This window comes from Rattus norvegicus, chromosome 3 (genome assembly GCF_036323735.1).
Source record: "Rattus norvegicus strain BN/NHsdMcwi chromosome 3, GRCr8, whole genome shotgun sequence".
Lineage (NCBI taxonomy): Eukaryota > Metazoa > Chordata > Mammalia > Rodentia > Muridae > Rattus > Rattus norvegicus.
The window spans coordinates 173,663,976-173,686,134 of record NC_086021.1 but is presented as its reverse complement, the minus strand read 5'-3'; the positions used below and the strand labels follow the sequence as shown (position 1 = coordinate 173,686,134).

General features: G+C 47.5%; 1 long non-coding RNA gene across 3 annotated transcripts; it reads right to left on the bottom strand.

The window, feature by feature from the left end:
- Positions 1-13,616: 13,616 nt before the first annotated feature.
- On the bottom strand, positions 13,617-19,694 carry LOC120101784 (uncharacterized). Of its 3 annotated transcripts, none has more exons than XR_005502712.2 (3): positions 19,113-19,690; positions 14,304-14,721; positions 13,617-14,097 (listed from the first exon to the last, which is right to left on the bottom strand). It is a non-coding gene; the product is annotated as an uncharacterized LOC120101784 (long non-coding RNA). The 3 variants fall into 3 exon arrangements; XR_005502713.2 differs by having other exon boundaries at positions 13,617-14,466; positions 14,603-14,721; positions 19,113-19,686; XR_005502711.2 differs by having other exon boundaries at positions 13,617-14,721; positions 19,113-19,694.
- Between the last annotated feature and the right edge of the window lie 2,465 nt (positions 19,695-22,159).

Genomic DNA, 22,159 nt, shown 5'->3' with positions numbered 1-22,159 from the left:
CTCTCTTATAGAACCCAAGACCACCAGCCCAGGCACCACTCACAATGGGCCCTCCTACCCTTGATCACTAATTGAGAAAATGCCTAACAGCTGGATCTCACGGAGGCATTTCCTCCACTGAGGCTCCTTTCTCTGTGACAACTTCAGCTTGTGTCAAGTTGACACACAAAACCAGCCAGTGCATAAGGGCTCCATTCACATTGGACTAGAGCTCACTCTGGAACTACACTTTCACCTGACTACCCCCATAAACATCTTCTCTCTGGATCAGCTCTCATTCTGAGCTCCTGAAGTTCAAGATGAAAGCCAGGGATGGGGAACTACCATTCAAGTCGTAATAGAAAACCACTGCTGTGAGTTCTCAGCTCAAATCATTTCCGCAGATTCTCTGGAAGCTCCAGGGTTGGCCCAACTCCTGGCTTCCTCTCCTGGCAACAGTCCTCAAGTCTTTTGGATGAATTGAAGGAGACATGAAGCCCTCAGGTCCAGTCTTGCTCCAACAGGTAACGTGAGTGCTTGTCTCAGTCTCTGTCTCTTGCCAAATGGCTTGCCAAGCAGCCTCACTCATCACAGGACCAGCAATTATTATAGATGGCTGGTTTCTCTGATGGCCTGAGCGCTGCTCTCTAAGAACAGGGCTTGAGGTAGTGAGTTCACCTTTTGCTGTGGCTCCCAAGCCTAGGGACTCCTGCTGGCATTTGCCTGACCCACGCTGGTGTGTGTGCCCTCTGTGTGCTGGAGTTTGCCACCTTGTGTGGAGACAAACACGGAGTAAATGAAGTTCTGTGCTCCTTGCAGGGGAAGGGACCAAAGGCACTGAACTGAAGCACTCATCAGAGAGTCAGGCAGGGCTTTCAGGGAGAGCTGAGCTGGGACTTATCCTAGCCGATCGGAGAACTGGAAACACTTGGAGCTCAGAGGGCTTTCTGACACTTCGAGATGAAGCAGAAAAGAGCCTGGAAGGAGAGAGGGGGCCAGGGCTGGGGGGAGGGGTGTTACTGGGTGGGGGAGGGAGAGGGAGGGTGGATCAGGGGTGAGTGGGTGGGTGGGGAAGGTGGGTGATGAAGGGGCTTGGTTCCAATGCACACCTAAGGTAGAATCAGAGGAGCTCGGAGGGGCTGCTGTACTGATGGGACAGGAGCTGCTGAGGCAGTGGTCATGGGATAGAGAAAGGAATGACGGAACTGGATGCTAGGGACATGCGCTACATGCAATTGTTTGTTTGCTCTTTTTAGTTGTCCTTATTTGCTTTTTGAGACCCCTCCCCCCACAGTCTCATTTTATAGCCCCAAGTTGGACTTATTCTAGTGATCCTCCTGCCTCAGTGTGCTGAGTGCTGGGATTACTAGCATGTGCCAATCATACTGGACTGGGTGGCTAAATTTGAGATGCTGAAGAACAAGTGACCTTTTGGTTGGTTCTGAAAACCATTCCTCCTCCCGCGCGTAGGGCCAAGGCTCAGCTAGGGGCTACAGCTATTAGAGAGCGGGTGAACACCTAGGGCTAATAAAGAAGCCTCAAGGTTCTGAAGCCTGAAATCTTAAGAAGGGGGAAACCAGCATGCCTACCTCCAGGGTTCCGGAGAGCGAAGTGGGTTTTTGAGTCGCTGGGCAGACATGAATCTTACCAAGGACCGGGTGTTAGGGACAGAGCCACAATTAAGACATAAATAAGCCTTGCACCTGAGACTTGATGGAAGAGGTTGGTTTGAAGGGTCTTTTGGGAATCTGAGGGCAGGAGAGCGATGGAGAATGAATGAGACTATTCCACCTGCCCTGGGAATGGAGTGAACACACAGAGGAAATAGCATCTGAACTGGGGAACATGAAGAGATACTGAGAGACATGGAGGGAGGGAAAATATTCTCCACCTAGCTTGGAAGAAAAAGGAGAGGGAGGGGGGAAGAAAAGGAAGAAGGAAGGGGAGGAGAGGGGGAGGGGAGGTAGAGGAGGAGGAAGAGGAGGACAAAGAAGAAGGAGGAGGAGGAAGAGGAGGAGGAGGAGGAAGATGCTAGAGTCCATATCCCTGAGTTCAGTGACTCAGGACAGAGCAGCAAAAAGAAGGACTCTGACCACCTGTTGAGGTTCAAGCAAGTGGTCAGGAATATCTCCAGCCGTCTTTATTTATACAGAATTTCAGAGCATTCAGACATGCGTCTTCTCAAGTTTCCCTTTAATCATTATCCAAGAAAATCCACACATACTTATTAAAATTCGCTCTAAGTTCCCTTATTTCTTTGCGGCCAGTGATTAACCTTTACCCATATCTAAGCAGTCTAGAATTACAATCCAAATGATGATGTCATATCTAACACACCTGGATACTGCAACCCAAATGACTTAAATGTTGTACTGCAAGCCAGAGAGTACATCTAGTCAGGCACAGCCAGTTTGAGGCATACGTGGGCCAGCAGCAGATGTGCAGTCAAAGTAAAAGGCAATTCAAATCCATGCATAAACTTTTAGCAGGAATATAACCTTGGCATTTTATCACCATCTGAGTCAATGTGCTCACAGTATGTTTTAAGTTGTCTCCATGCTATTGTCTGTCTTAGTTTTATAGTATGGTCCTGCTCTATACAGTTTCCCATAAAGAGCAGAAATTTATAACTTACATTTTCTATCAACATGCCATTTCTTTCTTTTAGGTAACCCCTTATCTAAGGCAAGGATGAATCTTTTCAACTTGTACTTTTAAGAGCATAATACATTTTACTTACTAACTTATTGTAAGAATGAACTAACTTGTTCTGAGAATGGACTCTTCACTGTTGACCTTTAGGCCCTATTTTCTCCTTGTAGATTTGAACTTCCCCTTACTATAACATATTGGCATGCTTAGGGTCTCAGAAGAAGCAGCTGGTGTTTCCAAGCTTCCCTCCTTTTCCCTCATATGCTCCTATCAATTTTTTGAGACCATCCACTAAGGAATCTTTTGTAAAGGTCTTGATCAATCATGTCTTTACTTGATCTTTTTTTTTTTTTCTTTTTCTTTTTTCTTTTTTTCGGAGCTGGGGACTGAACCCAGGGCCTTGCGCTTGCTAGGCAAGCGCTCTACCACTGAGCTAAATCCCCAACCCCTTGATCATTTTTTAGTAATTATTTTATTTATTTATATCCCCAAATATCACCCCCCCGAGTTGCCCCCTCCCAGAGTTCTTCACCCCCTCCCCTTTGCCTCTGAGAGGGTGCTTCCCCCACCATCACCCCAGGCATCTCCCTTCCCTGGGGCATCAAATCTCTCCAGGATTAGGTGCACAGACAAGGCAGCCCTCTGCTACTTATGTGTTGGGGGCCTCAGACCCTTCTTTGGTTGGTGGCTTAGTCTCTGGGAGCTTCCAGGCGTCCAGGTTAGTTGACACTGTTAACCTTTTAAACAAACAGAAATCATGGTTTCATCTCCTTAGGGTCGACAAAGTCATTCTGGATATAGTTCCTACTGGTTCTTGCCACATGAGAGGTCCTTCCCAGAACATTTAAGCACCTATCCCAGGAGATACAACATGGCTCCCAACAAAAGAAGACGAGAAAGAGGAGAAGGAGGAAGGGGGAGGGGAGGGAGGAGGGGAGGGAGGAGGAGAAAGACTGTGCCAATATTTACCCAGTAGAAGCTTCAGGGCTGGAGAGAGGCAGTCTCACTTATGCAAACAAACCAGAAGGAAGGAACCAGCCCCAGGCTACATTGTTACCGTTTTTTAATGAAGTAGCAGACAGTACAATACCATTAATGAGATACATTGAGAATACAGAGACTAACAGCACAGCCAGCCTTGTGAAGCCCCACCGGCCGTAGATTGTACTGTTGCTTGCCGGGAGGATCTCAGAGCCTCCTTTGCCTCTCACACCTTTCCTTTCCCTCCCCTGAGAGCCAATAACCATGTTTATGGCTTACTAGGATACTGCTTTCCTTCACAGTTTAACCACATGGATGTTTATCCCTGAATAATATTCAATGCAATGCTCTTATTCTTCTGGCTTCTCTGACATTTCTAAAACCTGACCTATTTGGGGCCTTTTCTCCCTCTCTGCCGCTCCTGACTCTCCGTGAGCATGCCTTGCTTCCTTTCTGGTTAGTATTTTTCACAGTGAACTCAGGCTCCTTCCAGCTTTGCCTGTGGGGATTCTTGACCTAAATGGTGAATTCCTCCAAAGCTGGTTTCTTCTCTTTCTAGACACCCAGCTCACCCAGGATATCTTTAAACCAAATGAACACTTCAGCCAAGGCTTCCCAGATATGCCTATGAGTTCAGAGGCATAAGGAACGGACGCTCCCAGATCCTGGATGCCGAGTCTCTGCCTTGTGTGCCCTAAGAAATCCTGCCCATGAGGCCACTCCCATTCCAGCGCAAAGATCTCTAGGCCATATAACTAGATAGCTAAGACCTTAAGTTGCTCTTGCTCAAACTCCCAAAATGGATAAGCAAGCCCTCCTAGGAATCCCGCCCCCGATCTTCTCTCTGTGTGACTTTAAGAAGTTACTGGAACACGCTGATAGCTCGTTTTCCTTCTGTGGCATAGGGGTCGGGTAGAAGGAGCCCGTGCTGACTCAGCACTTGCCAGTAAAAGTTAATTGTCAGGCAAGATGGGATCAGAATGAAAAAAGAGACGGTTTTAATCAGCTAGTTCCCCTGTGGCAGGGCTTACACAGAACTCATGTGACCACAAAGCCAAGGTGGTCGAGAGAAAGCAGCTTCCTGGAATCTCACAGCTTCCTACAAGGCCAAGGACTACTCTGCTGCTTCTGCTCAACCTGTGCTTCTAGCTACTGCACTAGGTAATAAGCATCTTCCTCAGAGGGAGGAGCCATAGCTCCAGAAGATGCTAAGTGCTGACGGAGGCCATATGCCACCGTCTTAGCAGGTGAGGGACAAGTGGAGGAAGAGGAGGCTCAGGTCAAACACTGACCATTGATCGGATGACCACCAGTCCAGAGCTATAGACAGGATTCGGAAAGTAGGAGGCAGGGCTGGAGAGACAGCTTTGTGGGTAATAGCCCTTGCTGCAGTGAAAAGGACTCTGGTTCCAAGCCAGCCAAAGTTACGTGGCTGGGCTGGAGAGATGGCTCAACAGTTAAGAGTACTGGCTGCTCTTCCAGAAGACTTGGGTTCAATCCCTAGCACCCACATATTAGCTTACAACCATCTGTAACTCCAGTTACAGGGGATCCAATGCCTTCTTCTGACCCACTCAGGAATCAGGCATGCACATGGTATATAGAAATATAAGCAGGCAAAATACCATACACACAAAATAACAGTAATCGAAAAAGTATACCACGTGCAATTTTATATACTACATTTACTTGATATTGACTATGAATGGCTAAGTTACTGGCTTATTACTATTATATAATAGATAGATAGATAGATAGATAGATAGATAGATAGATAGATAGATAAGCAAATAAATAAATGCAAGCCAGGTACACTGTGCATTCCCATAAGCTCTGCACTAGAGGAGTGGATCAGAGACTGGAGCATCCCCAGGATTCCTGGCCACCAGAATGACTCCAGGTTCAGTGAGCGACCTTGTCTCATGGGAATAGACAGAGAGTGTCGTAACCAAACAATCCATGTTCTCTTCTAGTCTTCTTGGAGCACTCACAGGTGAGCATGCCTGCACAAACCTGTACAGACACACACACAGACAGACAGACACATATGCACACAGGAGAAAGAGAAAACTAAGTCTTTATCCCACACATCCTAGAGCTGGGCCCAGGTAATACTTGTTTGGAGGATAGGAAAGTAAGAACAGAGAGAATCACTCTTTCTTAGAGCTAACCTTTGTATTCTGTCAGTCTGTCTTTTTTCTTTTTCTCTTTTTAATTTTTATTCATTAATTTTCCTATTGTTTCCCTCTCATGTTTGGCTTGGTGTTAAGGTGCGATCTTATGTAGCCCAGGCTGGCCCAGAATTTGTTATGTAGATGAACTCGAACCTCTGATCCCCCTGCCTTCACCTCTCAAGTGCTCTTATGTCATATCATACAGAACTTTCTACTATAAATTCAAAGTGTGCACAGAACTCCAAGAAAATTTAAAGCTATTTGAATAAAAAATATAGAAGACCAATGGACTTGGTCATTCAAAAACTCTCAGCCCAAGGCTCTTTGTGGACTCTCTGGGTGGGGTCAAAAAATACTATTTTTTGTTGCATGTGGTGGTACAGGCCTACAGTCCGAGCACTTAGGAGGCAGAGGCAGGAGGATCATGAGTTTGAAGTTGGTCTAGGCCACATAGCAAGGCTCTGTCTCAAAAAGCAAACAATCAAACAAAAAAATAAATTTACATGTAACAGTAAGCTAAGTAAAACTCCAGCATGAGCTGTGGGCATAAAGCTTGTCCAGCTCAAGATCCTGGCCAAGGCTGGAGAGATGGCTCAGTAGTTAAGAGCACTGACTGCTCTTCCACAGGTCCTGAGTTCAAATCCCAGCAACCACCTGGTGGCTCACAACCATCTATAATGGGATCTGATGCCCTCTTCTGGTGTGTCTAAGACAGCTACAGTGTACTCATATATAATGAATAAATAAATCTTAAAAAAAAAAAGACCCTGGTCAACATCCAGTATAAAACAAACAAACAAACAAAAGCAATTAACATGAAGTTCTAGTAAACTGTCAATTCCAAATGAGATCTGGTGGTAACGGTTTTTTTAAAAAGAGTGACAAAAAGGTTGGGAGTATTTTTATTTTGCTTTAACTTTTTTTAGCTTTATTTAATGTATTTGGTCTGTTGAGTGCTTTGTCACATGTATGTCTATGTACCACAGGTTTACCGATGGGTCCTCTGTGAGAAGAACAAGAGCTCGTAACTATGTGTCCTCTCTCTAGCCCCTCATTTTACCTTCGCAGGGTCTTGTGTGGCCCAGCCTGGCCTCTGAGCTGCTGCACAGAGAAGGATGATTTTGAACTCTTGATCTTCCTGTCTCTATCTCCCAAATGATGGGATTGCCACCCAAGTGATGAGTACTGCCATGCCAGGTTTTTGCAAAGTTGGGGTGCCAGAGACAGGGCTTCTCTGTGTAACAGCCCTGCTTGTCCTGGAACTCCTTCTGTGAACCAGGCTGGCCTCAAACTCACAGAGATCTGCCTGCTTCTGCCTCCAGAGTTCTGGTATTAAAGGCATGCACCACCATTGCCCGGTTACAAAATATGTATTTTAAAATCTATGTAAAAACAAAACAAAACCCAAACCTTTCTTTCTTCCCAAACACCCTCTCAGTAAGTTTAATTTCTCCTTGTGATTTCAGAGCCCTAAGCACAGCAGAGTTTACCAGCCCCACATCACAGAGGAGAAATAAAAGGCTTCGTTCACTCTGAGAGCAGGCGCTCAGCACAGTCCCCTGGGGCAGGAGAGCAGCTTCCGCAGACTGTAGGTTGTTTCATAAGAGAGTCTGCAGGGCATAAACACGAAATGAGTCTGTAGGGCAATGTATCTACATTATTACATGGCTGCAAAGTTATCACTCCCAAATCGCTATGAAAGAGGGCCCAAGGTAGCCTCCATTTCTTCATTTCTTTGTTCTGTTGTTGTTTTGTACGTAACTCGGGATCAAAGCATCCACCCCTGCTCTACCACATTCAGTCTGGGAGATGGGGTTAGAACTGAGAAAAAGGGGGCGTAAGGGGAGGAGAACTCTGCTCACCCCTCCCTCAACTTTTAATATTTATTATTGTTTTAAGTGTGTGGTGTGTGTGTGTGTGTGTGTGTGTGTGTGTGTGTGTGTGTGGTGTGTGTGTGGTCTGTGCGTGTGATTGCATATCCCCTGTGGAGGACAGAGATACCAGATTCCCCTGGAGCCATAGTAGTTACAGACAGCTGTGATTTGCCTGATGCAGGTGCAGGGAACTGAACCAGGGATTTTGGGGAACACAGCAGCCCTGGGGCAGATTGCTACTCATCCTCCCTGTGCCTCCTTGCATCGCCTGCACCTTCACAGCAGTGGAGGGACTTTGAAGAATAAAACAAGGTCGTGCGTGTGACCCCCAGGCCCTTTGGTGCTTTCTTGGTTCTGGAGTGAGCCTGGCCTGGGATCTAGCTAGCCCTTGCCTGCTTTCTCCTGCGCTGAAGAATAAGGAACTTTCAAGTCTTATTTATCCACTCTTCCTTAGTCTAAGGCTCTCAGGTTCAAGATCATTCTCACACACTACACGGCAAGTGTGAGGCTGGGCTGGTCACATGAGAACCCTATCTAAAATAAATACACTACATACACACACACACACACACATACATACATACATACATACATACACATACACACATACATACATACACATACATACACATACATACACACACATACACATACATACATACATACACATACATACACATACACATACATACAGATATACACATACATACACATACACATACACACATACATACACATACACACATACATACACATACACACATACATACACACATCCATACATACACATACATACTCATACACACATACATACACATACATACTCATACACACATACATACACATACACATACATGCATACACATACATACACATACATACACACATACACATACATACAGATACACACATACATACACACATACATACATACACATACATGCTCATACACACATATACACATACACACATATACACATACACACATACATACACACATACACATACATACATACATACATACATACATACATACATACATACATACATGAATGAGTGAGTGAGTTTTGGAAACTTTCACTCTTTTGTTCTCTTTGCCTTCCATTTGTTTCGGAATCAGGTTTCTCTTGGTGTTATTTGCCAGCCTCCTAGAATTTCATGTTTGATTTTTGCCTCCTCCCCAGGGCTGGATATTAGACCCCTCCATCCATCTATACTTGCCTAGCTCTTCTTTGCCCTGGACCTGCACTGTTTTCTTCATAGCGTTTCACAATCTGAAACGCGTACCTTACCTTCATGGATGTTCTTGCTCAAGCTGGGCCGTCAGCTCTGGGAACACAGGGGCAGGAGACTGTGTCCTGTGGTCACTGCTGTGACACAGTAAATGGACCAGTGCCTGGGGACACACAGGGTATGCTCACCTGAAATATGGCCACTGAGTACCCCCGCTGCCGGCACAATTGCAAAGCCTTGACCAGACTGGATTGTAACGTTTGCTGGGGTCCTCACAGGCAATGAGGCAGCTGCCTTCACCCTCACTTCTATTTTACAGGGAGTCAGAAACTGAGGAGCAGTGGCTTGACTGCCTCCTCTGCCATCAAGCCAGAGTCCGAGTGCATGCGTGTGCATGTGTGTATTTTGCTAACACTGTGTTGCACATGCTGGTCTTGAATACCTAGGGTCAAATAAGCCTGTGGTGTCAGCCTCCCAGGTAGCTGGTCTACTGATGGGTGCCACTGCACTGTCTTGGCTGTGCTTCCAGCCCTCACGAATATATTCTTCCTAAAAAAGGGTCCTAGGTGTATGAGTCGACGAATCAGTGTCTGTCTATCACCTGGATGCGCCTCAGTCTCAACGTCACAAACTTGAACTCTGGACCTTCCTGCAAAGACTTCCTTGCCCACTCCCTTGACTGCTCGGACCAGAAAAGCCAACCATTACCCCCTACCTTTTCTTTCCCTCACCACCACATGCAATCTACCATCTACCATCTACTACCTACCATCTACATGCCATCTACAAGTGAAGCACCCTTAACTCTTCTCTGTGAGCCAAGAATACTGTCTTCTTCCAGCTAATCAGTTGCCATGGCCACTGTTAGCTGGGTGCCCCTCTTCGTTCACTCCCAAGGGTCCTGGCACTTCCCCTGGTCTTAGGATAATGCCCCAAACCCTTAGCTTGCCCCACAGGGCTCAGTCCATCACTTACATGACTTGTGTCATCCCGCCACATCTCCCCACTCGAACCCACGCCTCTTGCTTGAATTATCTTTGGGTTGTTTGGGCTCTCCATCCACCACACTTGCCTCAGAGCTCAGCTGACACTTCTCTTTCTCGGGTAAGCCTTCCCAACTGCCACTATTGCCACCTGCACCGAGGCCAGGTCCCCTGTGGAGTCAGCATCATAGCTGCACGCCTGTTCACCGGCAGCCAGCATGTCCATTGCTAACCACATGTTCAACATCTACAAGAACAAACGCTGATTGGGAGAGGAAACTGTGTCTGGATCATTCACTACGAGTATTGATGGCATGATATCTATGCTAATTATCCGTATCAGCCTGCACTCTAGAAACTTGCTTTCCCAGCAAAAGAGGGAAAATCAACTAGGGAGCTGTGTCCTGTGCTTCTAGGCTTTTCCGACATGCGTAAAGTACGGGAAGCTATCCTCAGAATTGAGAAGTAAAAATACAGAAAGAAGGAAGAGACAGAGGCAGAGAGGGAGGGAGGGAGGGTCCAAAAATAGCAGGTATCCAAAGAGTTAAACTTTTCACGTAGTGGGGAGAGACACCAGTAGACTGTGAAGGTCCAGTTCCTTCTTCTGCCACCAGAGGGCAGGCTTTTCCAGGCCTGGTTCAAGTGAGGCTACCCTATAATAAGCAAAAGGATCTCAGGGTTCTCTCCATGCAAGTCTGGGATCCACATTCAGAAGTGAGCGTGTAGCATACCTGGTGTTGTGGCGAGGAGGTCCTTGATTTACTTCCAGGAAGTGACGTTATAGAAAACGCGACTTTTTTTCATGTCTTTAGCACAATGGACAAAGCATTGAGAAAATGCCAGGAGCCGAAGTGTGGGCTTTCTGAGCAGGAGCTTTGGCTTGCAGTGTTCAAAGCGCATCAGCTCCTAATCAACACGGACCTTTAAGGTGCCTAAGCCTGTGAACTTCCTGAGGCCTATAACATGATGCTACTTTACAAAAAAGGAAAATGCTTCCGGCGCATGCGTCTTGCTCATCTCCCAGCATGCATGGGAGGTTAAGCCCCAGTTACAGCTAGGGCGGGCTACCTTTTCACTCCTTCCTCACCTCCCATCGCCACCTGGTAGTCCTTGCCTTCTGTTCTGAAGAACCCCGGCTTAAGACAGTCGCAGCATTGGGCACATGCACCACAGCTGGAAGATGAGCTCCCAGCTAACCCGTCTTTCTTCCACCAAAGGACAAAGACATTGGGTTGGCTGGCATGTTGCTTTTTTGTCAGGGTATTTTATCACAGAGACAGAAATGAAACTAGGACACCCTGTAGGAAGGCATGAGACTGTCTCAGTGCCTTCATCTATAACTTCTGCGATCCAGAATCACGAGAGACAAAATTCCAATTGTTTAAGTGAATAGTGCATTGTCGTGGGGTCCGAGAAACTTGTACAACAGCTCTGTGGTGTCCCCATGCCTATGTAAAATGGGAGCAGTGATGTCTCTTTGTAAAGCCAGCATTGGACACTTGCACTGTGTGGTCAGTGAGGCTCTGGGTGAACTGAGCCTCCCAGTCCTTCCTTTCCCCTTTAGGGTACAGGAGTAGACAAGTGTAGTCCCAGCTACTGGGGAAGCTGAAACAGGAGCATTTCCTTAGCCCAGGAGTTTAAGCAGATAGACTTCACCTACACACACACACACACACACACACACACACACACACACACCTCATAAGCTTTTATTTATTTTATGTGAGTACAGTATTGCTCTCTTCAGACACACCAGAAGAGGGCATCAGATCCCATTACAGATGGTTGTGAGCCACCACATGGTTGCTGGGATTTGAACTCAGGACCTCAGGAAGAGCAGTCAGTGCTCTTGACTGCTGAGCCATCTCTCCAGCCGAAGACTCCATCTCTTTAAAACAAACAAAAAACAAAAACAAAAATAAACACTGGGATGAAGCCAGAGTCCAAGTCAGGAAATCGGAGTAGTCGTAGCACTCAGGCAGTGGAGAGAGGAAGATCTGAAGTTCAAGATGCTGCATGGTGAGTTCCAGACCAGCATGAGCTCAGTCTGCAGGTAAGAAAAGCGGGGAGTGCCACCGCCTTCGAGAGACACCTCGACCAACACTGCTGGCCATGACTGATGCCAGAAACTCCACCTCTGCCAACATGGGAAGGGCACAGATGAAGGACAAAGGCGAGGATGAAACCCAGGGCTAACAGGGCTGCAAGCCCCTAACACCACAGCTAGTGCTGTGCAGAGGATATGCACACATGCATCCGTTTACTGTGTCTCTCTCCTGTCATCTCTCTCCTCTCTCTCTGTCGCTCTCTCTCTCTCTCTCTGTCTCTCTCTCTGTCTCTCTCTCTGTCTCTCTCTCTGTCTCTCTCTCTCTCTCTCACACACACACACACACACACACACACAGAGAGAGAGAGAGAGAGAGAGAGAGAGAGAGAGAGAGAGATACACACAAGCTTTTATTTATTTGATGTATGTGAGTGAGTACAGTGCCACTCCTCAGACACACCAGAAGAGGGCTCAGGTTTGGATTCCCAGCACCCATGTAAAAGCATTGTGTGGTGTTAATGTGCCTATAACCCTGGACTGGGAGTCAGCAGCAGGCAGATAGATCCCCGGGGTATGCTGGCTTACCAGTCTAGCTAGCCTAATTAGTGATCTTCGGGGTCAGTGAGGGCTCTAGTCTCTTTCCTGTTGCCATGATAAGAGCACTCTGAACAAAGCAACTTAAGGTAGGAAAGAGTTTATTCCAGGTTACAGCCAATCACTGAAGGAATTCAGGGAAGGAGCTTGAAGCAGAAATCATGGAGGAACAAGCTTGCTGACTTGCTCAAAGGCTCATGTTCAGCTAGCTTTATTATATAGCTGAGGACCGTCTGCCTAAGGACAGTACTGCCCACAGTGGACAGGGCCCCCTCCCATCAACTAATAAGACAGTCCTCCATAGTTATGCCCAATCTGATCTGGGCAATCCTACAATTGAGACTCCCTTCCCAGATGCCTCTAGGCTGGGTCAAGTTTACAAAGCTAACTAGGACAGCGAGGGGCTGTCTAAAACGACAGCATGGAGAGGTGATTTAAAAAGACATCCTGGGGCTGGAGTGATGGCTCAGCGGTTAAGAGCACCCGACTGGGGGTTGGGGATTTAGCTCAGTGGTAGAGCGCTTGCCTAGGAAGCGCAAGGCCCTGGGTTCGGTCCCCAGCTCCAAAAAAAAAAGAAAAGAACCAAAAAAAAAAAAAAAAAAAAAGAGCACCCGACTGCTCTTCCAGAGGTCATGAGTTCAATTCCCAGCAACCACATGGTGGCTCACAACCATCTGTAAAGAGATCCGATGCCCTCTTCTGGTGTGTCTGAAGACAGCTACAGTGTACTTATATATAATAAATAAATAAATCTTTAAAAAAAAAAAGACGGGGTTGGGGATTTAGCTCAGTGGTAGAGCGCTTGCCTAGGAAGCGCAAGGCCCTGGGTTCGGTCCCCAGCTCCGGAAAAAAAAAAAAAAAAGAACCAAAAAAAAAAAAAAAAAAGAATATTAAAAAAAAAAAAAAAAAAAAAAGACATCCTGATTTCAGTGTCTGGTCTCCACCTGCACCTACATGGAGGAGGGCTTATACACACACACACACACACACACACACACACACACACACACACACACACACACGGTTTTTGTTCCCATGATATGTTGAATATATGGAAAAGACAATGTGAACCAAATGAACTCTGGAGTGATCACCTGGGAAAGATAGAAAGATGGGGTCTTCGATGAAGGACAGTTTGAGAGGGAGACAGAAAGGGTTGGACCTTGCAGAAGACAGCCACAGCCCAGGCCTAAGGACTTGTGCTTCTGTATCTATGGCAACACAGATGTCAAGGTCTCCGCAAGAGAAAGAAATGTGTGGCTATGACGCCTTTGACCCGGACCCTGCATGCCTGGAAGATCAGTCCAGGATGTCTAGGACCTAGACCACTCCAGAAATGAGCAACTGTGGCCCTCGGAGCGGACATGGAAGAATCCAGTCCTGGATCAGAAAGACTTGGTAGCATGGCAGATGTCCTGTGCAGGAAGATGTCGAGATGGCTCTCATGCAGGTTCTGATGATGTTGGGGAGATGGCTCTAATCACGTCTGGAGCTGGCTTCCTGCCTGGCTGTCGAAGTTGATAGCTTCACAGGTCACAAGACCACTTCCTCATCCCAGATAGGAGAGCTTCAGTTGATGTCTGAGTGACAAAGCGTGCAGGTGTGAACTGTGAATCTGGTTAGACTCCATCTCTCTTCCTAGGCCTTCCCCTCCAGCCACTCCCAACCTTATTCTGGGTTCTGCTTCCTTAAACCCATTTTCCCCCAAGTGGAGTGATCCTCCTCCCCGCTGCAACCCCCATATGCGAACATCTCACAGAGCCTGGAGTTGGCCTTGCTGAAAGACCTGGTCATGGGCTCCTGCGTGGACTCCGGAGGGAGTGTCCAGGTTGAAGGCCGCTGGAAGCTGCAGGGAGGCGCTTTCTCTCATGGATGCTTGAAAAATGAAATTCTGAAGAATCCCACTTTCATGGAGGAAAGAAAACATTGTCTCTGCTTGGGTTGTCTCCCTGGGGTAATAGAACACTGTGATGAAGCCTCAAACCTTCTCCATGATTCTTTACATCCTGCCTCTAGCTGCAACTCAAAAAACTAAATAAAGATGGCTGACAAGACTGATCAGGGAGTAGGAGAAAAGAGGCTCACCACAAAGGCGGAACAACTTGGGTTTGACTCCCATGACCCACAGTGAAAGGAGATTGAGTCCTCTGTGGCCTTTGCTACTTTGTGGGTTCTTCTTTCTTCCACCCTTCTCCACTCCTTTCCTAGAAAGAAAAGGGGTGACATTATCCTTAGACTACTTCCTGCTGATTGGGGCATCAAGCTCCTTAGCCCAAGTTTTATCCTTGTGGTCAGGATATCTAACCTCCTCCTCCTCCTCCTCCTCCTCCTCCTCCTCCTCTTCTTCCTCCTCCTCCTCCTCCTCCTCTTCCTCCTCCTCCCATTCTTCTTCTTCTTCTTCTTCTTCTTCTTCTTCTTCTTCTTCTTCTTCTTCTTCTTCTTCTTCTTCTTCTTCTTCTTCCTCTTCTTCTTCTTCCTCTTCTTCTTCTTCCTCTTCTTCTTCTTCTTCGTGCATGACTACTTAACAAACTGAGACCAACAACAACCACCACCTATTGAGGCTCTAGCATGTGTGTATCCTCCAAAAAGTTCCCAGCGTTCCAAATGTCACACAATCACAGAGGCTATCTGCAGCTGGAAAAATCCTGCCCCTGCTACAGCACAGGGCAAATCATAGTCAGCTGCTTGGACAGTCTGAAGCAGCCCCATATCCCACACCTGGGATTAAAACAAAAGCATATTCTGACAATATTTCTGTGGTTTTCTTTTTTCAAAGAAACCAAACCCCCAAAATTGTCGCTACCGTGTTCAGAGCCGTGCTGCACAATGCACATGTATTCATGCTGCACAGGCATCCACACGAGTGGTAAGTTTGTAAATCAATAAAGGAACAGTTACTGCCTTTGGGAAATGGCTGCAGTGCGCTGGGAAGACATCCTGTTTTTGTAAGGACTCCATGCTGTTTATGAGATCGTGGCTTTGGGACTTTTGTAATCATCAGGAAACTATTCTAGGCAGGTCCCTGGATTTAGAGTGCTGGGCCCGGGGGTGGGGTGGGGATTTAGCTCAGTGGTAGAGCGCTTGCCTAGCAAGCGCAAGGCCCTGGGTTCGGTCCCCAGTTCGGTCCCCAGCTTGGTCCCCAGCTCCGAAACAACTGACCACCCGGAAGCCGATGTTCCATGAGGTATGATGAGGAGGTAAGACTGAGTTCCAGAGTCTCGGTATTTACTATTGGGTATTTAAAAGTTGGGGTTCCACAACCCCTCAGCCATCTCAGGTTGATAATCCTCTCACTGAATTTAGGAAGACACTTTGCGCAGTGTCTGGGTTAGAGGACACAGCTCTAAAAGAGCCCAGGTATAGAGATGCATGGGGCAAGGGAAAGACTCCCCTTTGTCTCCGGGGTGCGCCTCCCTCCAATCACAGGGGTGTTTGCCAACCTGGAGGTTTTCCAAACCCACAAGCTAGGGGCTTTATTGAGGTTTTGTTACATAGGTATGACTGGGTGCCTCATCGTCTCAGGAGCCCACTGGCCCCTCTGGAGATCATGAAGGGCGGAGCTGAAATTGCTAAAGTTTTAACCACCTGTCTGCGGGTTTTCAGCAGCTGCCCACGTCAGAAGAGCCCGCGGCTCTTGGTTTGAGTCATCTCATTAGCATACGCAAGCCGGTAAATGTGGTGAGTAGCTGGCGAACCTTTCTGGGAATTGGTGAAAGAGCCCGAATATTTGTTTTTCTTTTCTTTTCTTTTGTTTTATTTTCTATTACACCCCAGTGAGGTTCAAGGGAGGGACTGCAGCCAGCCTCAAATGGAAGCTGGGATCCCACTAGGCTTTCCGAGGAGTGTGTGATTAGATGAACTTCTTAGAGTCCTGAAGAGCCCTTGGAGCTAAAACTTCCGGATTCTCCCGGGAAAGTCCAGGGAGAAGCTGGGACTGGTGGTACACACCTAGAGTCTCAGCCCTTGGGAGACTAAGGCAAGCAGGGTTGCAGGTCCCTCCGGCCTGGGCTAAAGTTAATTAATTGATGGGTGGGTTAAAATTTAAAAGTTTAAATATGCAGATAGAGCTCCGCTCTACCCAGCTTCTCCCCTTGCCTCTGGAGTCCTTCCAAGACGCATCTTCGTTTCCTTATTAGTTGTTTCATTTATTTATTTTAATTAATTTTTTTTATTTTACATCCCGATCACAGCTTCCCCTCCCTCCTCCTAGTCTCTCCCTCCCATCTCCCCTCCGAAACTCCCAGGAACCTATGAGGTTGACCCTAGCTAGCAAAGACTCCTAGCCATGGGGATATGGAACCTGAAACAGCCACCTCCTGTTTCCAGGCAAGACTTCCACTGGAGGGGTGGGGACAGGCCCCACCCACCCACACACACATACAAAACCTTCCGCCCACAGTTTGTCCTGCCTACAAGATGTGCACGGATAAAGAGGGGGCAGAGATTGAGGGAGTGGCCCACCGATATCCAGCCCAGCTTGAGATCCACACCATGAGGGAGAGAGGCACTCTCATTTTTCTGACCACAGAGGTGAGCCAAGAGTTGCTGAGGTCACCCTACCTGGCCACTAGGGCGAGCAAAAGGACAAGAACTGATACAGAGGCAGAGCAAGAAGCAGGCTTCGTTCCTGACCTGGCTGGGCTCTTGTGCAACTTCCCAGGCCTAAGCTGAGGGGAACTGATGTGACTGGAGAGGAGTGAGGAAGGAGAGGAGCTGGGGTCACCTCTGTTACCTGTCTCTTCATTGGCTCAGGCTTCTGGCTCCTGACTGCTGGAGTCAAAAGGCTGGGCGGAAGCACTTCACAGACATGTAAGAGTCACCTGAGATCTCTTTCCATTCAGGTTCTAACTTTGCAGGTGTGGGCATGGTGGCACATGACCTCAATTCCAGCACTTGGGAGGCAGTGGCAAGCAGATATCTAAGTTTGAAGCTAGCCTGGTCTACAGAGCAAGTTCCAAGACGGCCTGGGCTATATAGAGAAACCTTGTCTCAGGGGAGGGGGGAAGGAAGGAAGGAAGGAAGGAAGGAAGGAAGGAAGGAAAGAAGGGAGGAAAGAAAGAAGGGAGGAAGGAAGGAAAAGAAAAACAGTAGCTTATTATAGAGCCATGGCCCAGTAACACAGATTTTGAATACCCCAAGCTCCATGTTCCAACTGTTACAAGGTAAACCCACCAGAGACTACCATATGGGCACTCTTAAAGCTGAAAAGAACGTCTTTATTACTGGCTGGCAGCTACACAAACCACTTGCCCAAACCATGAAGCCCGAGCCTTACAGCCCTTGCTTGGTCTTTTATGCACAACAACATCCAGAATGTCACACTTCAGCTAGCAGAACTACAGAAGCCAGAAGGCAAGGTTAGTTCTTTTAGGGACTTTCCTGAAAGATGAACTAGGTTGTTGATGGATTAGGTCTTTGTTCCCACTTTGGCAGGTGTTGGAAGCCTATGTGTTGGATTTTAAGGTCAGAATTGGGTCTCTATTCTGGTGTCAGTTGTGCTAAGTTCTGGGGGCCAGTTACAGAATGTGGTAACCGTCTGATGATGCTTTCATAGTAACAGAACAAACAAAGTCATAAACCAAAGCGCCTTTCAAAGGCATCTGAACACTAACTAGGTAAGGGGGTTATGGCAAAGCAGAGGAAACTGCCATAGGCCTCAGATGCTATCAGCTGGCGTTCTTTGCCCTGTGATTGGCTGGAAACTAGGTACGAGACCTATTCATACATTCCAAAAGATATACCTAATGGTCACAAAGTTGTTAAGTCATATGCAGAGGAGTTTAATACATGGCCATTAAGGGAGCAAAAAGATGCCCCAAGATAGCCTGATTCTGGACTTGCAACATTCCAACCGCCCCAAATCATTACAGTTCTGAGCAGCTCATCAGCCTTGCAGAAGGTTCCATGGAACGTGCAGTTCTTTCCAGGAACTGTCATTCGCAGTATTAATAAAACGGTAGATAAGACAGCCCGGTTCCGTCAGTCTCTCACTGGGCTGCCACTGTGAGGCTGAGCTCTGCCATTCTCGGTTACTCGGGAAAAAAAATGTAACTTTTTCTTCTTTCTCTCTCCCAAAGCCTGGCCCTGCCTGCCTTGGGTTTTCTCACTGTTTCCCTGAAGCAACCCCCACCCCGCCCCCACCTCCATCCACGGAGGCTGCTTTCAAGCCACGTGATTTTTCTTTCCTCCATCTCTTTGCTCTGGGCGGCTGCCAAGGCTTGCCTGCCTGTTGTTAGTCTCAAACTCTAATAAAAATTGTCCTGAGCTTTAGAAAGAAAGGGAAAAGACAATCTAGGGGACCTGGGGTTTTGGCAAATTAGTGTCTTGGGGCCTGAATCTCTGGGCTTACAAAATGAAGTTTATAAAGCAACACACTCCCCACCCCCACCCCCCACCCCCGCAGAATATTAGAGCAGGCATTTGAGACTACAGAACACAGAGGACTGGAGTTGGAGATGATAAATAAGTGACAGCTCCCAAGAGAAAAGGTTGGATCTTATGGCAAATCCCTCTTTTCTCTGTGCGCCTGATGGGGAAGCCAGAGGCATAAACAGCCGGCACCTGTTTTCAGAGCAGAGTTACCTCGGCCTCTTACCTTATTCCTCAGAACCGTCGACCAACCTGCTTCGTCTGGAAAGGGCGAGGCGTCCACCAGAGTTGGGAAACCGAGGCTGCAGCCAGCCCAAGCACTCCTTTGATGGCAGAGGAGGCCCACTTGGTGCTGGTTGACCACCTCTGGTCTCCCCGGTGAGCCTTGCAAAGCCTGAGACACTGCCATTCCCCAGTCAGAGCAGGAGGGGGCGACAAACCCCACCCCTCGTTAGAAAGCCCCCTAGGCAAGCTCCTGCCTGCAGAGCGAAGAGAATCCATACAACCTCCTAGGTCCTGACTGGTCCAACGTTATCAGCACTTCAGTAAATGTTCCTTAAAGATTTGTGGGTTTCCTGTGAATCTTATTGGACTACAATACACACACTTACACACACACACACACACACACACACACACACACACACACACACACACACACACCACAAGCAAAAATCTCACCTCCATTTCCAAGCCTCTCTCAGTGTGCAGGGAACTGTTAAAAATCTTAAAAGCAAGCATGAAGTGGGGAGGGACTAGAGGGGCGGAGAGAGGACTGACTTTGGTTGGGATCCCAGTACAATCTGACTCCCTCCTCTGGCCTCTGTGAGCAATGCACTCAAGTGCACACTTTTTAAAAAAAAAAATCTTTGTAGCAAGTGCAAGGCCCTGGGTTCGGTCCCCAGCTCCAAAATAAATAAATAAATAAATAAATAAATAAATAAATAAATAAATAAATCTTTGACGGATTTAAAGATTCTTTTTTAAAAAAACTTGCTTATTAACACCGAGGACTACAAAATAAACCCTCATGACCTTTATAGAGAAGAGAGGTGTACATAAATGGTAAAGTATACACTTAGTATGTTTGAGCTCCTCGATTTGGTCCCTAGAATTACAATAATCTTTAGAAAGTTCTTTTTCTTTCTTTTTAAAATTAATCAATTAATTTGCTTTTCGTTCGGATCCCTTTTTTTTTTTTTTTTTTTTTTGGTTCTTTTTTTTCGGAGCTGGGGACCGAACCCAGGGCCTTGCACTTCCTAGGTAAGCGCTCTACCACTGAGCTAAATCCCCAGCCCCTCGGATCCCTTTATTGGACTGTTTCCGTCTCCCATTTGCTCAGTATCATCGATTCAATATCCCAGGACTCCAGGGACTCAGAGACCACTGCAGTGTGCACCTGGTTCTGCCCTTCCTCCCCCGTGCACACACTCACTCAGACCACGAGATTATAAGAGCACCCCACACAATCACCCAGGGGCTCCTATACCAGAGCTAGAAAGATTCTTGCCAGGAACACCTACACGGTAGCCTCCGCTGGCTGTGTAGCTTTCTCAGAGCATGGAGGCCCCAAGATATTCATCATTGGTCCCGTGTCAGATCAGAGCTTGGGACGAAAAGTGAACACAGTATAGTTATCATGGGAAAGTCCCTAAGCAGAGGAAAGTGTCAGCTTATTGAGTACAAAATGATGAATCCTTAGAAAGTCACAGCCCCTGTCACCATTCAATCTTTTAATGTCTCAGCTGAGATAGAATGATACAGGCTTGTGGTTCCCCCGGGCTACAAGTTTGGACTGAATGATTCAAAGCAAAAGGAAATGCCTGTGTACTTTTTTTGGCCCACAGCCAAAAGCAGCCAACCGAAGAAGTGAACATTGAAGAGATTCCCCAGAGAACAGACCAGAGAAGGCACCACAGTGAAAAGACAGGCCATCGAATGTCCTCTCTAGTACCTAATTTTTCTTATTTCTGGGACAAAACGCCTGGTAGTAGCAACTCAGGGAAGGGTTTCTTTTTGGCCCACAGTTTGAAGGGATGCAGTCCGTCAGGATGGGGGAGGCATGGCGGGAGTGAGAAGCGGCTGATCACGCAGTGCTTAGTCAGGAAGCAGAGTGCTGGTGCCGGTGTTTGGCTCACTTTCTCCCGTTTACCCCATCGAGGACCCCAGTCCACAGCACAGTGCCACCCCGTACCACAGTAGGTCACTCTGCTCCAATTAAACCTCTCCGAAGATGCCCTCACTGGCACCACTGCTCCGTCTAGAGGTGTTGTCCCCTAGGTGACTCTAAATCCCACCAAGCTGAGACCCACAACCTTTTTCCAGACTGCCTTCAGGGTATAGAGCAGGGTACAGAAGCAAGCATCAGACTGCACTCTGCAGCTGGGATGAGGACAGCAGATCTTAGACTCAGGAGAGGGACATCACAGAGAACATGTTAACACCGGTTGGATTAAGGAAGAGGCCATGATAGCGCTGGCTGCCCATACCGAGTGAGCCCCGTGGGTGGAAACCACAGAACAGATCTGTACCACCACACAGCTGGTGCCTTGGCTAATACCGGTCAGTATGGCTGGAGCCTTTAAAATAAGTATGGCCATTCATACGAGACAATAAACACGTTGTTTCAAAATTAAATAAATAAACCACAAACAAAGAGCTGCTTTTTCTCCGGGGATGTTGAGACAACTGGCTGGAAGGTTCTGGATGGAGACCAACAATAACAGAAGGGCCAGAGGCGTTCTGTCTTCCCTCGGGGACCATGCTGTCTGTCCCACTCACTTTGCAGACAGGAAAACTGAGGCCCCAAGGAGTCACTTACCAGTCCCAACCTCATCTACAATAGTGAGTCCGAAGACTGGCACTCTGGAAGAGGCAGGGCTGACGTATCAAATTTGTTCAGTAGCCACCACAAGCCCCTCCAAAGGCAGTGGCCCCACCTCCAAGTCCTGTTCCTCTGATTCAGCTTGTATCCCTTGCTCATAGAAAATGCAAGGCAAGTTTCCTTCCAGAGGCCTGGGGGGAATCGGGCCCTTCCTCCTTCAGCTGCAGGTGTGATCCAGGTGTGTTCCAGGTGTGTTCCAGGTGTGATCCAGGTGTGATCCAGGTGTGATCCAGGTGTGATCCAGGGGCACAGCTATGAGCCACTGATAGCCCAGAATTCAGCAACTTGTCTTCTGCCTGGTGGGTGTGGCAGAATAGCTGGGCAGTGGCCCTCGACTTTAGTCCTACCGCTCGAGAGGCAGAGGCACAGGCAGGGGGATTTCTGAGTTT